Raw genomic sequence first — 14,708 nt, forward strand, 5'->3', positions numbered from 1 at the left:
ATACGTATTATTTGTGGAGTAAACTCACGGACGTCTTGTAGAAGCTCTTCAAAGAACTGGGTATACTAACTACTGCCTCTCAGTATATTTACTCCTTAATGAAATTTGTCTTAAATAAAATATCTCTTTTCCAACAAACAGCTCAGTTCATACATACAATACCAGGAACAAAAATGATCTGCACAAGGACTTAAGAGCACTTACTTTAGTTCAAAAAGGGGTCCACTTCTCAGGAACACTCATCTTCAATAATTTGCCAGCAAGCATAAAAAATTTAGTTACAAATAGTGACCAGTTTAAAAGGAGCCTGAAAGACTTACTAGTGGCCAACTCCTTCTACTCCATTGACGAATTTTGTAATAGAAACAAATGATGTGTTGTATATATTTATACTATTAGTATTGCTATTTCAGCTTAAAAAAATAAAATAAAAAAAAGGTGACATGTTCCACATCCACGAGGATCTCCTCAACACTGATCTATGGAACGAAAAACTAATCTAACCTAATCTAAATCCATGTCCTGATGGACAGGAACGACTGAGCACTGCAGAGGCTGGCAGTAAAAAAAAAAAAAAAAAGAGAGAGAGAGAGAGAGAGAGAGAGAGAGAGAGAGAGAGAGAGAGAGAGAGAGAGAGATTGAAATCCGATGAATGAATCACTGATATGAGTTCCAGAGTGCTACCAACAGTCCAACTAGCGTAATGACCGTACGTAGAAAGTTAAAAAGAGGAGATATAATGGTCGAGAAACTTCTCATAAGCCACATATTTCTGTAGACAGTGCTAAGTAACGCGTGAGTGGTAGAAAAGGTGAAATCACTGGACAGTGGACAGTCTGAGGAATGATGCTATACCATGAGGCAGTCCGACAGAAGGGTTTTGGTTTGGAGCGTTACCTGCCGTCATGTGTAGTGCAACAGTGAAGTACAGAGGAGCTGGTGTTGCGGGATGGCGATGTGGTCCCCTTATCGCTCTTATGGAAACTTAAAATGTCGAAGAATATGAACACATTTCACAGTATTGTGTACGCAGTACAGGAACAGTTCAGAGACGATGTTGTTCGTATCAGCATGATAATGCACCCTGTCATAAAGCACATCTGTGACACGACTCCTGAAATGGATAGCCCTGCCCAGGGTCCCAATATGAATCCAATGAAACACTTTTGGGACGATTTCGGACGTCGCTCCAAACTCTAGCGTCCTTTATTACTACCTTTCCTGGTTTCGGCTCCTGCGGAAGAAAAATTGGTTCAAATGGCTCTGAGCACTATGGGACTTAACATCTAAGGTCATCAGTCCCCTAGAACTTAGAACTACTTAAACTTAACTAACCGAAGGACATCACAAACATCCATGCCCGAGGCAGGATTCGAACCTGCGACCGTAGCGGTCGCGCGTTTCCAGACTGAAGCCCCTAGAACCGCTTGGCCACAACGGCTGGCCCCTGAGGAAGAATGAGCTGCCATTGACCTACAAACGTTCAGATAATTTACTGGACGCGTCTCCAGCCGAGTTCACGGCTTCATAAAGTCAAAAGGAGGAACACACCTCATTTTAATGTCCACCAATAACGATAGGGATAATTTTGCTCAAATAGTGTTATCACACACTTTAAAGAGTTTTAATGCAACTGACATCAGATTTGGGAGCCTAGGCTTGAACGTTGTTTGATGTTTTCTTTCTCAAAGTAAACTTTCACAATTCCTACTTTGAAATATAAATAATACCATGACACATCGACGGAGATGGTCCCATGGCAAAGATAAAGCCCTCTTCTCGTTCTACACTATGTTCCGGTAAAATTAGAGCACACTAGCGTAAGTTTCCACCTTGTAGTAAAACTGGTTATAGTGAGCTAAATGTATTACCATCATGAAGTGAGCGCTACACGGTGAAAACGTAAAAACCAAAAATCGGCTACTTCAAAGCTATGCAGAAATGTTTAAATGTCAATGTTTATAAATACATAATATAATAACAAGTATGATTATGGACTTCTCAAAAAAGATAGACAATTAATTATATTTTATTTGTGAAATGTGCGTCCCAAAGATTATTTTGTATAAACATGATAGTAATATATGATAGTAATTTCTTTGCTACATGTTCTTAAAGGAAAATCTTGGTTCATTTAAGGAGTTTGTTGTACGAGTCGGAAGTGCGAGGATAGAGAATGAGTTAGGTGTGGTTAATTGATTTTTATTGCGAAGTGAAGTAACTGGAGATATATGTGTAATTCTGCAGAAAGTCAACCAGATTTCACTTTGTTATTGAAATAGTATCCCGATCATCCTCTAGACAGTTATAAAAAGATGAATCACAGAAAGGAGGAGAGCAACGAGCCATCAACATACAACAAAGAAGAGCAATAAGAAAGATGAGTATCTTTATTATAAACAGAATTGGTTATTACAATTCGACTGTCTCTGTAACTAGCTGCGGTGTGTCGCTATCTCAGTGCGGCAAGTGCTGTAAAAATGCGACCAGCCGCCCAAATTACTAATTTACTCCAAACATCAGTAAGTACAACGTTCGGAAACAAGAGGGTGGGGACGGTCGGAACTTGTTTCGTAAAATCACGTAAAGAGAACGTCGTTGTGGTTCCTTCAATCAACCCGGTCTCTGCCCATCTGCCACTATATTCTCATAATGAATGTAACTCACTTACCAGTGACCTCGATATGGACTGGACGTCACATATGAGAGATAACTCAACAACTTTTTGTTCATGCGGTGTTCTGGTCAGCACGAGGATAACACTGACAATCGTACGTCATCATTACAATGTAACGATTAAAAAATAAGTCTTACGTTACAATTCAAGGAGGTTTCTCAGAATATAAAGAAATGCAGTTAGTTGGCCATAGTGGGATGAGGCATGAAGAAAAAACGAAGCAAAACTATAAGGCTTCGTGCTTTGACTTCATAGTCTGGAGTCATTTCTGTCCAGAAGCGGAAGTGGAAGAATACATGTGCTTTCACTGTAGTATCGGATGACTCAACATCTGTCACAATGGACTGCATAAGGAACGAGCTGTTTTCGTGCTAAACGTACCTGCGTTACATCTGACATGTCACCTGGCATTATTTACGGCGCGTTGATTTAAAAGCACGTCAGGCAATCTTGGAAACAAGCTGCGGAACACATTTGCGCAATAACATCCATCTTCCTAGGATTTATATTGACGTTTACAAGAAGAGCAAGATAATCTACAACAACTTTGTCGATCAGTTCTACGTTATTTTATCTGCGAGGTGGGCACATCAGGCAAACTTCCAAGTATCTGCCAGTAATTTATGCGCTGCTGGGGAGTAAATAGTGAACTAAATGTTCCGTGTAGTTCTCCTCGCAAGCAGTTATTTTTCCCTTCTGATTTAGTTACGATGGCTCCAACTAACTGCTGCCTTGCGGCAGTAAAATAACGGAGATGTAGTTTACAAAATAGGTTCTGTCAGCTATTTAATCACTTCCTATGAAAATGGTTCAAATGGCTCTGAGCAGTATGGGACTCAACTGCTGTGGTCATTAGTCCCCTAGAACTCAGAACTACTTAAACCTAACTAACTAACCTAAGGACATCACACATCCATGCCCGAGGCAGGATTCGAGCCTGCGACCGTAGCAGTCGCACGGTTCCGGACTGCGCGCCTAGAACCGCGAGACCATCGGGGCCGGCCACTTCCTATGAATTTGCCACTATATTCTCATAATGAATGTAACTCATAACAAAAGGAAGAAAGTAGTATATGTCTTCCTATAAACGAGGGACTGATACACTGATGACTGAGAGGTTAAAAGTGGTCTAATGGCGTTGCAGGCACTTGAGGCGGCGCAAGGGTCGATACGGGACGCACGAAGGGGAAATAGACTGACATGAGCGACTTTCATAAAGGGCAGGTTGTTACGGTCCAGCTTCTTTGAACGAGCATCTCGGAAACTGTGAAATTGGTCGGCTGTTCGCGCACTATTGTAAATATCTATGGATATTAGTTGAAGGACGCTGAAAAGACGAGCAGGCGCCTCGTGACAGAATATGTAGATCAGATGCTTCGCTGCTTAGTAAAGCGTGATACGCGCCGATCTTTGGTAGACAGGATGACGGAGTAAAATACTGTTGCAGGCACAATTGTTTTGTTGCAGACTGTTGAGCGCACTTTGTTGCCCAACAACATCGTCCTCGTGTCGCCTGGGAGCCGGTAAGGCGCAACCCGGCATATGACTGCAGTGACCACAGAATCAATGGAAACATATCGCCTCGTCGGATGAATCAGTTTTCTTACACCACGTGGTGTCCAGACATACTGTCATTCTGGGGAACAGGTGCTTCAAATATACAGGGAGGCAGGGTCTTCCGGACAGTGTTATGGTATTGGAGGGCCGGCCGGTGTGGCCGAGCGATTCTAGGCGCTTCAGTCTGGAACCGCGCAACGGCTACGGTCGCGGATTCGAATCCTGCCTCGGGCATGGGTGTGTGTGATGTCTCTAGGTTAGTTAGGTTTAAGTAGTTCTAAGTTCTAGGGGACTGATAACCACAGCAGTTGAGTCCCATAGTGATCAGAGCCATTTTTTTTTCATCAAGGCTAAGTGAATTTTGGCACTCATCTGGTATGTTTCAAAGAAATGTTAGAGACTGTCAGGCAGGATATGAGGGCGAGTCTTAGCTAATATGAGACGTTTCCACACGTACATTTAAATCGGTAGATGGGATGCACATGTGCATGCAAATAAATGATTACAATCTTAGAAAAACTGCTTGATTTATTCAGGAGAAAGAACTTCGCAACTTCAGCAAGTAAATAACGCGTTGATACTCGTATGACCGTAATGTAAGTAGTTTTTCTGCTTGGCACTGATTGACAGAGTTGTTGGATGTCCTCCTGAGGAATACCGTGCCAAATTCCGTTCAATTGGATGTTAGATCGTCAAAATCCTCAGTTCCGAACGTTCTTAACCGGGAAGAGAGCCGGCGACCTCAATGACCAAGGTAGCGTTTGGCAAGCACGAAGACAGGTAGTAGCAACTCCGGCTGTGTGTGGGTGGTGATTGTCTTACTGAAATGTAAGTCTAGCATTGCAACAAAACGAGTCGCAGGAAATTGTCGACGTACCACTGTGCTGTAATAGTGCCACAGACAGACAACCAAAGGGGTTCTGCTACGAAAAGAAATGACACCCAAGACCATCACTCCCTGCTGTCGGATCGTATAAACGTTGCTGTCCCATCAGTGTTTGGATCATCTCCAAACGCGTCTTCACTGCTCATTGGGGCTCATTTCGAAGAGGGACTCATCAATGGAGACAATTCTACTCCAGTCAGATTCCAGACCAAAGAGGTGCCTGGTGACGCCCCAGAGAACGGTGACACACCAACCTGATTGTCGCTCGCCATACGGCCAAACAACCAGGAGTGATAGGCCGGGGTATTATTTCTTTTCATAGCAGGACACTTTTGGTTGTCAGTGTGGTATGTAGACGATAATCTACGCCCCGTTTTGTTGCCCTTCATCCTGGGCTTACATTTCAGCAAGATAATGCCCGTCCGCACACAGTGATAATTTATACTGCTTGTTTTCGTGCCTTCCAAACCCTACCTTGACCACTAAGCTCTCCGGATCTCTCCCCATTTGGGAACATTAAGGGCAGGGACTTCCAACCAGCACTGGATTTTGATGATCTAACGTGCCAAGTGGAAAGAATTTGTCATTATATCCCCCAGGAGGACAGCCATAAGGGCCAGAGGTGGATCAACACTTCACTCACTTAATCAGTTTGTGAAGCTCTGTCTCTTGAACAAACCTGTCGGCCCCCGGTAGCTGAATGGTCAGCGTGATGGATTGTCAATCCTCTGAGCCCGGTTTCTATTCCCGGCTGTGTCGGGGAATTTTCTCCGCCCAGGGACTGGGTGTTGTGCTGTCCTCATCATCATCCTATCATCCTCATCGACTGCAGGTCGCCGAAGTGGCGTCAAATTGAAAGACTGGCACCTGGCGAACGGTCTGCCCGACGGGGGCCCTAGCCGTTCGATTAAATAATAATACTTGAACAAACCATACAATCTGTCTGAAATCGTTATCATTTGTTAGTCTGTATATTTTTATCACAGCTACTTATATCTGCCCCGTTCGGATAATTCCCTCGTGGTGCGCCTTTTCTTTTTTTTTTTTTGTCTTAGTCTATTTTCCGAGATTTCTTCTTACTTTCCTTTACTTCTTGTTCAACGTACAGACTGAGTAACGCGGGGATAATTTACGGCTTTTTTTTCCACTCCTTTCTCCACAACTATACTCCCTTCATATCCAACGACTGCTGCAACTTCTGGCTTCCTAGAAGTTCGCAAGCTATTTTTTATCACTGTTAACTTAAGAATTCCAGAGTGTTCGTTTCACACAACATTTGCTTTCCAGTATAAGAAAATGAAACACAAACAGGTGTCCTTATGATGTCATTTACTGTATGGCTACCAATTTCGGTCCTGCAATGCTCCATCTTCAGGCCTTAGCTGATGCCTAGAGGGTTAATGCTATATGTACACACGATGTATCAGTGACCAACATCTACAACTGGTGTTCGCAGATTACCTGTAGCCGCAATGTTGTCTCTCCAACTATCAACTATCAACTTACTGGAGAAATATTCAAAATCATTTCTCCAGTCAGTTGATAGCACGAGAAGTGTGTGAGTGCCTCGAAGCAGCAGCTACGACAGTGGCTGGTTTCGTTATCTTCAGCCCCTGCATACCATCTCCCTGCACACTGGCAGCTAGGTAGCTGGATCGGGGGCAGCCCGATAACAGACAACGAAGACAGATGAGTGGGCTGCCTGCGGCGGGAGCCCCTGCGTTATAAGTGGCAGAGGGTGCTATCAGAGACGCTACACAAATGATGTTGTTCCTCGCGGTCGCAGGTGCATCCAGATAGCATCTGACGGCGCCCCAGTTACGACAGTGGTAACAGCGGCATTACTCGTCCCTTCGTACCTTTAATTAGGGAAGCTAACCACTGGACAGGACACTGCTCACACTGCTACGTCAAGCTGGGTCGCCTTTCTACGACGCCGGATGGGCATCCACCGCGCACTGACTTATTTGGTGTCCGAGGCCGGTGCCGCCAGAATGAGGCGAAGACACGGCTTGTTAACAGGGGCTCTTGTGTTCACGTTTCAAATTACGCGGCTATACCGACAGTGAAAGAGCGACGATGATATCGGGTCCCCAAATTACGGATGGCGAAGAACCAGCCGGGCGAGATTCTCGATCATGCCGGACACTAACGTTTGTCTGACTGTCACGCGGGTAGGAACCAGATTAAGCGGTACCTGTTGAGCGTACAGCTACTTTCATTAGACTGTAACGAAACAATTACTTCTTAAACTTGTGGAGGATACGCAAACTATAAACAATATCCTTTATCACTCGTTTCTCTCGTCAGACGCGAGCAACTTCAGGAATTTACTAGCCAAGTCGCACGTGTTAAATGCACCTGGCTGTATTCGGCACCAGCGCCAGACAATTATTTTTATTTCTGACAAAGGCGCTTTAAACAGCCAGATGCATCCAATGCCACTAAATTTCCCAAGACGCTCATATCTGACGAACGAAACCGGTAATAGAATTATATGCGACTTGCGGCTGCTCCACAATTTTATTTTCTGTTTACCCTGCAAGCAATGCCTACTCTCTCTAAATTAGTAATATGGAATCCTGTTAATACTGAAAGGCGACGTGTTGTCAGCTATCACTGGCAGAAGCCAAGGAAAAATAAAATCTGAGAAAGTAAATAAGTGCCTCAGTCAACAGATTTTAATGAATTGAGCACAAGCAGCTGCGAGAGCTCTTTACAAATCCGAGCAAAAGGTAGGCTAGCTGGCATTGATAATAAGAACACAATTTCGGTTATGGTCTCACTCATTTTTGTTGATGGCTCTTCTTATCTGTCCTTTCATATTTTCAGAGGCATGCTAATTGTTTCATTTTTTTAGAGTACCATTCTTAGATCACTAAACACTCCAGTTTCCATCACAAGACACTATTGTTCAAAACTCATGAACATTGTCAAATTTCTTCTCTCTCAACAATTACCTTACAAAATTTTTAATGCCACTTTCTTGGAAATTTCCAGTATTCTCACAATGAAGTTATAACGGCCTGATGTAAGTTCACGTGTAATTGTAAGCGTTAAGAAGAACTATACTTAACAACACAGATTAATATGAAAATTAAGTGAATTTCACTTATTCCTTGTGTTTCGTCGACTCTATCAAAACAGGAATCTTCTGCGATGTGGAAGTACACCTTAAAAAAAAACAAGCGAATCGTGGAAACTTAATCTTTACGCCACATTATCTATAAACTATTAATATACTGTTTAGTACTCTTCTTATTTCAACACCTAAAAGTAAACCATTAAATTTGTGAAAAATCACTACTTCGAAAATAAAGCTGCCGTTTATCATCTGTTGGAAGAAATGGCAGAATTCAGCCATCTTGGGAGCAACCAGAGATGGCAAATGCAAGGAACACTTCAGTAGCAAATTAGCACAGTTAAGAAAAAAAAGTTTCGTCAGCAAAAAAACTTGATTGTTAATAAATATCGACAAAGAATGGGTGTAATGTTTTGAACTGTATGTGTGTAACAGAAGATTGTACAAAACTGAATCATTTATCGTGGTGAATATGTATAACAAGGAACTGGAATAATCTGAACTGACGCACTACAGAATGATGTGAGGAAACTATTGGTCGGGTAAAGTAAGAAGAAGGAGGCACGGGAAGTAATAAAGCCTATGGGAATTTCTTGCCATAACACGTAGGTTACTTGAAGTTTCACGAAGACTAACAGGAAATGATAAATTGGCAGAGAAGCAGATGAACTGGGAGTATTAAAATTCTAACGTTGGTGTGTCAAATAATGGAAAATGTTTGTTGTAGCAGAGATTACGACAAGGAAAAATTGGAGCGGGAATCGTTTCAAAAGACTAAAAATAATGCAGGTAAATAAACTACAACAGTAAAAACCAAGAATTTCAATGCAACTAGATTTACTATTGAAGATAGTGGCCCACAGCTTTCAAGAATATGCAGAATGATGTCATACAAAGGTCACACGCGGCTATATCGAAAAATATTTGATTACGAGTAGTTTCATTCTCATTGAACGTCATCAGGTCAATGGATCGAACGGCAGCATAGCTATAATGTGTATTTCTTAAAGTCTCGAACATGTATTAAAAAATAATAAATGTTGTTACTATCATATAATGACTATCATAATTTGCAATAGATGCAGCTTCAGTTGAACAATAGCAACAGATCCTAATTAACGTTTGAGATGTTAAGGAACTTACCTAATAGATATATTGACTAGTCATACAGAAACAAGGTGATGTTCACTTAGTGTTACATCTGTCAACAAGTAACTATTTTATTATTCAACGGGTTTTGGTTATTCCATGCTCTAGAAACTAGAAAGGATATTCTTGTACCAACTATCGTAATTAAATTTCCGGTGTTTGTTAGAAGCAGTATTGGTTGCAATTTTACTATTTTTATTTTTCAAGCGTTTCACCTTATTTAGGCATCGTCAGGTTGATCTACATAGAAAACAGAGAACGAATACATCTATTCAAGAATTGCGATCACGTTGTGCAGACTTGGAGAACCTAAAAGCATGTACAAACAGATCAAATACTGAAAGAGCAAATACCTTAATTTGGTATTTCTTAGAATGATCCTTTAGAGAGTGTAGTCAAATGGCATCGTCGAACACATCAGGTCAACATCGCCCTCGTTAAACTCAGTAAAAACTAGAAATATAAAATAGTAAAAACAGATAAGAAAATCCACCAGTGATCGGACACTCAGAAATGTAATCATATTGACGAAACCTTATGATAAGGCCTTACTTTTTCTAGATGGACGCGAGTGACTCCAAGACCTACATAACGCGTCCCATAACGCGTCCTCGTCCACAGGAGTGAGTAACAGAATAAGATGGGGCTCAGGTAGTAAGCATAATGCACCACAGCGTCGTGTGCTAATACTGACGCCTAATACAGAAACACCTCAATAGGTGAGAGTCACCTCAATAGGTGGCGCTGCCACGCAGCTGCTGGTAAGAGTGAGAGATCGTAAACTGGGTATACATGCCCACTAAAACGTTATAAATGTAATGCACATAAAACATTAATAAGATATGGATTGGAAGAATTAAATTTTCATTAATGTCCTCCGTTTATAGCGACTGATGAGTCAGTGAAACAAATCTATGGTAGTTCCTTCTTCCGATCTTGCGAAGAGAAGTACATAACTGCCAACCTTCGCTAAACAGATTGAAGACTGGAACAACCGTATCATCAGCTGTGAATTCTGCAAAGCTGCGTGGTGATCTGCTTAAGAACTTGTACATCTGTGGACTGTACTGTAGAATTAAGTTCAGGTTTCCTGTGCTTTCCTTAAATTACTTCAGGCAAACATCATGACTGTTTCTACTATCAGGTGACGCCTGAATATTTCTTCCTAGTCAAACTAGACTTATACATATGTATTTGGCTGAATACATTAATCTTGTTTTTTGTTATTAATATGTAAAAGTATGGCTTTTCCGGTACCCTTTTAAAATGATCTACTGATGATTTAAATTACTAATGCCGCAACTATTACTACTGCTACAAGAACACATGATTAATCCGTAACACCTCGCACGAGCTAAAACGTAGGTTTCATTCATTCGCTGAATTGTTGACCAGGAAACAACTGCAGTCGTAAAGCTGTCAATACCAGCTCCCTTGCTGGCTGCAGATCCATTCGTTAGTCTTTAACCGCTTCCACGAGTTGTTCACGTACCCGTAGCAACAAATTTGTCGTGATTGTAAAGACGTGCGTAACATTAACACGGCGTCTTTGTACTGCTTAATCTATTTATCTAGACCAGTATTACATTTTATCATGAAATATCGTAATACATTATTTAAAATCGTAACTGCTATTCGTTATCCTCATAGATCTGCAACAGATCAACAAAATCTGTGACGAATTGCTATGAAGTCTAAGGTTTCCTATAAATTAAACAGTTATTAAAACGGAAAAAATTAATGTATCATTTAACTTCAGCCAAATGCTAAATAAAATGAGAAGCGTCATGAAAACTTGCTGCCAGGACCGCAGTATACCAAACCATCAGATTACTTTGCTTGTTAGCAGAGTGTGGTTGTGTAGACTTTTCCCCTTCAGACACATTTAACATGACTAACACGATATACAGCAATTATTATGGGAAGGATATTTTAAACATTAACGAAAGAAATAATGAAACACGATGCCTTCCGCGATTTATTTCAGTTTTCATGTGCTACTGTTTACATACGTACTGTCTGTCTGTGTTGTGTATGTGTGTGTGTGTGTGTGTGTGTATTGGTCTCGTCCTCTTCTCCTGCAATTGTCTTTTCATGGTTTTACTGCAACTGAAAAATCATAAAATATAAATTATGGAATTTTTTGGAAGGGTAATGTTAAAAATAGTATTTCATGTGTGTATATTTACAGGAATTGTGTTACGTTCTTTGCACAAAAATTTCCACATCTTCAGACCATCATTCACACTCGAAACATGAACGTTTGAAGTGTGAATGAAATTACGTAACCGGCAATAGTTTGAAACACAACTGTTGGAATGGGAATAGCATGTGAACGTCTACTTCATCTCGTTGCTTTTGCACTTTGCCCTGTAACGAACTTTTCTGACTGCGAGAATTTAAATTTAATTTAGCTGCGAGAATGCAAACTGTGAATAATTTTAAACCAAACCAAAACTGTTAAGTTGACGTAAACTGTATCTGATGCAACACTACTGATTTGAAATTGGCCCTGGTAATAAACAACACCTGATAAATTTGAAATTAATGGTCCCTATGCTTCAGGAATGCTATCCCTGAAATATTAAAATTTCTTACACTTATCTGTATAATGGTAACGCTCTTCGCTCTGCTCTCTGTTAGTACTTTAAATTGTACAGTTAGAAAACAGTTATTGTGCAAGGCTCTTGCTTAGCATACATTTTAATTAAATCGAATATGACTGAGACAATAACTTCTTGAGAAGGATAGTTAATCAAACATGACATAGATCTGGGAACAAGTATTGCTATGGTGTAAGTAACAATGTGGCACGAACTTTAAAACTTGTATTTTGACTCTTTGAAAATGAATAATGCTTACAATTAACACACTCAATAAACTGATTATACATTAAAAATTAGCTTTACAAAATCATTGGATGTGAATGCTATACATTGTCTCCATCATCACTTACGAATATGAGTATTACTTTAGTAACAAAATAGCTTCCTTTACCTTAATTATTTCCAACTTATGTCGGGATTCCTTCTACAGAATGTTGCAAACAAAAAAATCATTCCTGCCCGTAGCGAGTAAGTATATATCCAGCACACATTAGATACAACACGTCTTTACACTTGAGAGTCCTCCGTATATCTCTCGATCTTTAGCACATTACCCAGAACATCTCGAATCAGCGATTGCTTTTGAGCAGAGACGCTACTACACAATCGACACTACATTTGACCATCTCTGGTTCAACATAATATTTTCTTACAAAACTTGAATTAATTTACCCTGTGTATATATCTTTCACGCTGTCGTCTTACAAAAAATCGTAGCACGATATGAAGACTGAAACAGTTCCCGCCAAAATGTTAACAAGCAATGTGATCTTCGCCTTTTGGATTCAAGCTACGGCTGTGGCAAGCTCTTTGGTGTAGGCAGGACACAACCGTCGCGGAAGGCATGTTCCCGCCCACATAACGCACCGTAAGCCGTTCCGGCTGCGGCACTCCCTGGACGCCTCTCCCTGGAAACAACAGACCGTCGCGCGTCCTGTGTACGGTGTCTGAAGCGACTTGCAAAGAAAAATCCTTACGTGGACGACTGGCTGGTTGGTGTCTATGTTGTGAAATGCCAGAATGCAATTAAGCCCCTCGCATTTCTTTAATAATGTACGATCCTCACACGGTCTGGTCCGACAGCATCTAGAGACGCAGGGCAGAATAAAAAACTCTTTTTAGCAGCCGTGTCTAATTGTGCAAGGGGAAGAGCTCTTCGTAGATTCTCAGGCAAGTCTAACAACAGTATATTTTCTAAATGGTTCTAAAATTCACGGCCAAGCTGACACCAAAGAGTTGTTTACGTATACAAGTTCTGTCTCCTCGCAGCTACTAGTGTTTTGCTTTCTGTAGTCTCAGGTGGAAATTTTCCACTCGAGTTTACTAGGAGGGGATCGCAGAAAGTCGATTCTCTCTGTCCCTCCGGCTATCCTCCGAACATTAATGTAGACGGAAATGAACAGAAAACAGCCTCTTATACGGTTGGCGGAACAGTTGGCGTTACAACATGACTAGTTAAAAGCAAGGCCGCAGGTTAGACAGTATACACAAAGGAAAACAACGGGGCGGCTCCTTTGATCTGTATCAAGTCAAGCGTTGCGCTCGACGTCGTACGGAAACCGAGTAAACGCAAAACGGCAGCTCCTTGCTACTACGATTCTAAGAAGACATTCTTACGAACCGAAACTTATCCAACCGAGAAAATGAAAATAAATAAATAAATGCGGAAGGAAACTCCCATGAAACAGGCTGTGATAAATCTTTAGTTAAAAACGAATCACATTAGTTTTCAACTTCAATACTGTCAAAGAGTGCTAGCTGTGAACTGGACCTGCTTTTAGCTTCAGATGACAGCGTAGCTACTTTGTTTTGTAAATAGCTGTTTTTTGCTTGCAAGAATTTTATTTTACATCTTAAGTTTCCATTTATGTAACTTTGAGCTGTTAAATCAACTTCACTTGCAATAGAAACATCTGTCAGGTGGCACACACTGCAGGAGTTTCTGTGCCTGTATCAGAGCTGGAATTTTTATTCATGTTTTCAACCTGAAAGGCTGGCGCGTGTGGCCGAGCGGTTCTAGGCGCTTCAGTCCGGAACCGCGCTGCTGCTACGGTCGCAGGCTCGAATCCTGCCTCGGGGTTGGAAGTGTGTGATGTCCTTAGGTCAGTTAGGTTTAAGTAGTTCTAAGTCTAGGTTACTATTGAACTCAGATGTTAAGTCTCATTGTGCTTGGAGCCATTTGAACCATTTGAACCATTTCAACCTGAAAGTAACACATACCGAAGGTATTATTTACTTGCATGTCTGGAGGAACGGTCGTTAATGACGACTGAAAGCCGTCCGAAATCAGTTCGAAATAAAATGGCCTGCACGGATAACCAAGTGGCTGAGGCAACCACTCGCGATAAGCGGGAAATCCAGATTGGAGTCCCAGTGCAGCACAAATTTTCATATCTCACTAATAAGTAGTATACGTAGACCTAGTACAGATGATGCCAAGGTATTAGCAGTCAGTGAATTCGTTTCGAATTAACATCGGTATTACTTTAAATGATGGCAGTAGGCTCCATTAAAATTTTACTTATACAAATGTTTTGGAATAGCTCAGACCTATAAAACCACTCTAACATATTATGTAGTATGAATCATACTCGTTTAAGAAATGACGATTGATAAGTGTCGAAAAGAAACTTCTGTGATGCTTTGCCCTGAGTATGATACGTATTTCATCTTTTCCATTAAGTAAATGTTGGTGTGGAATGTCTTCTTCATCATTTTCTTCTAGCAGCAAGTGCAACAATAAATCACGAT

Source organism: Schistocerca gregaria, chromosome 4 (genome assembly GCF_023897955.1).
Source record: "Schistocerca gregaria isolate iqSchGreg1 chromosome 4, iqSchGreg1.2, whole genome shotgun sequence".
In the NCBI taxonomy this organism is placed as follows: Eukaryota; Metazoa; Arthropoda; class Insecta; order Orthoptera; family Acrididae; genus Schistocerca; species Schistocerca gregaria.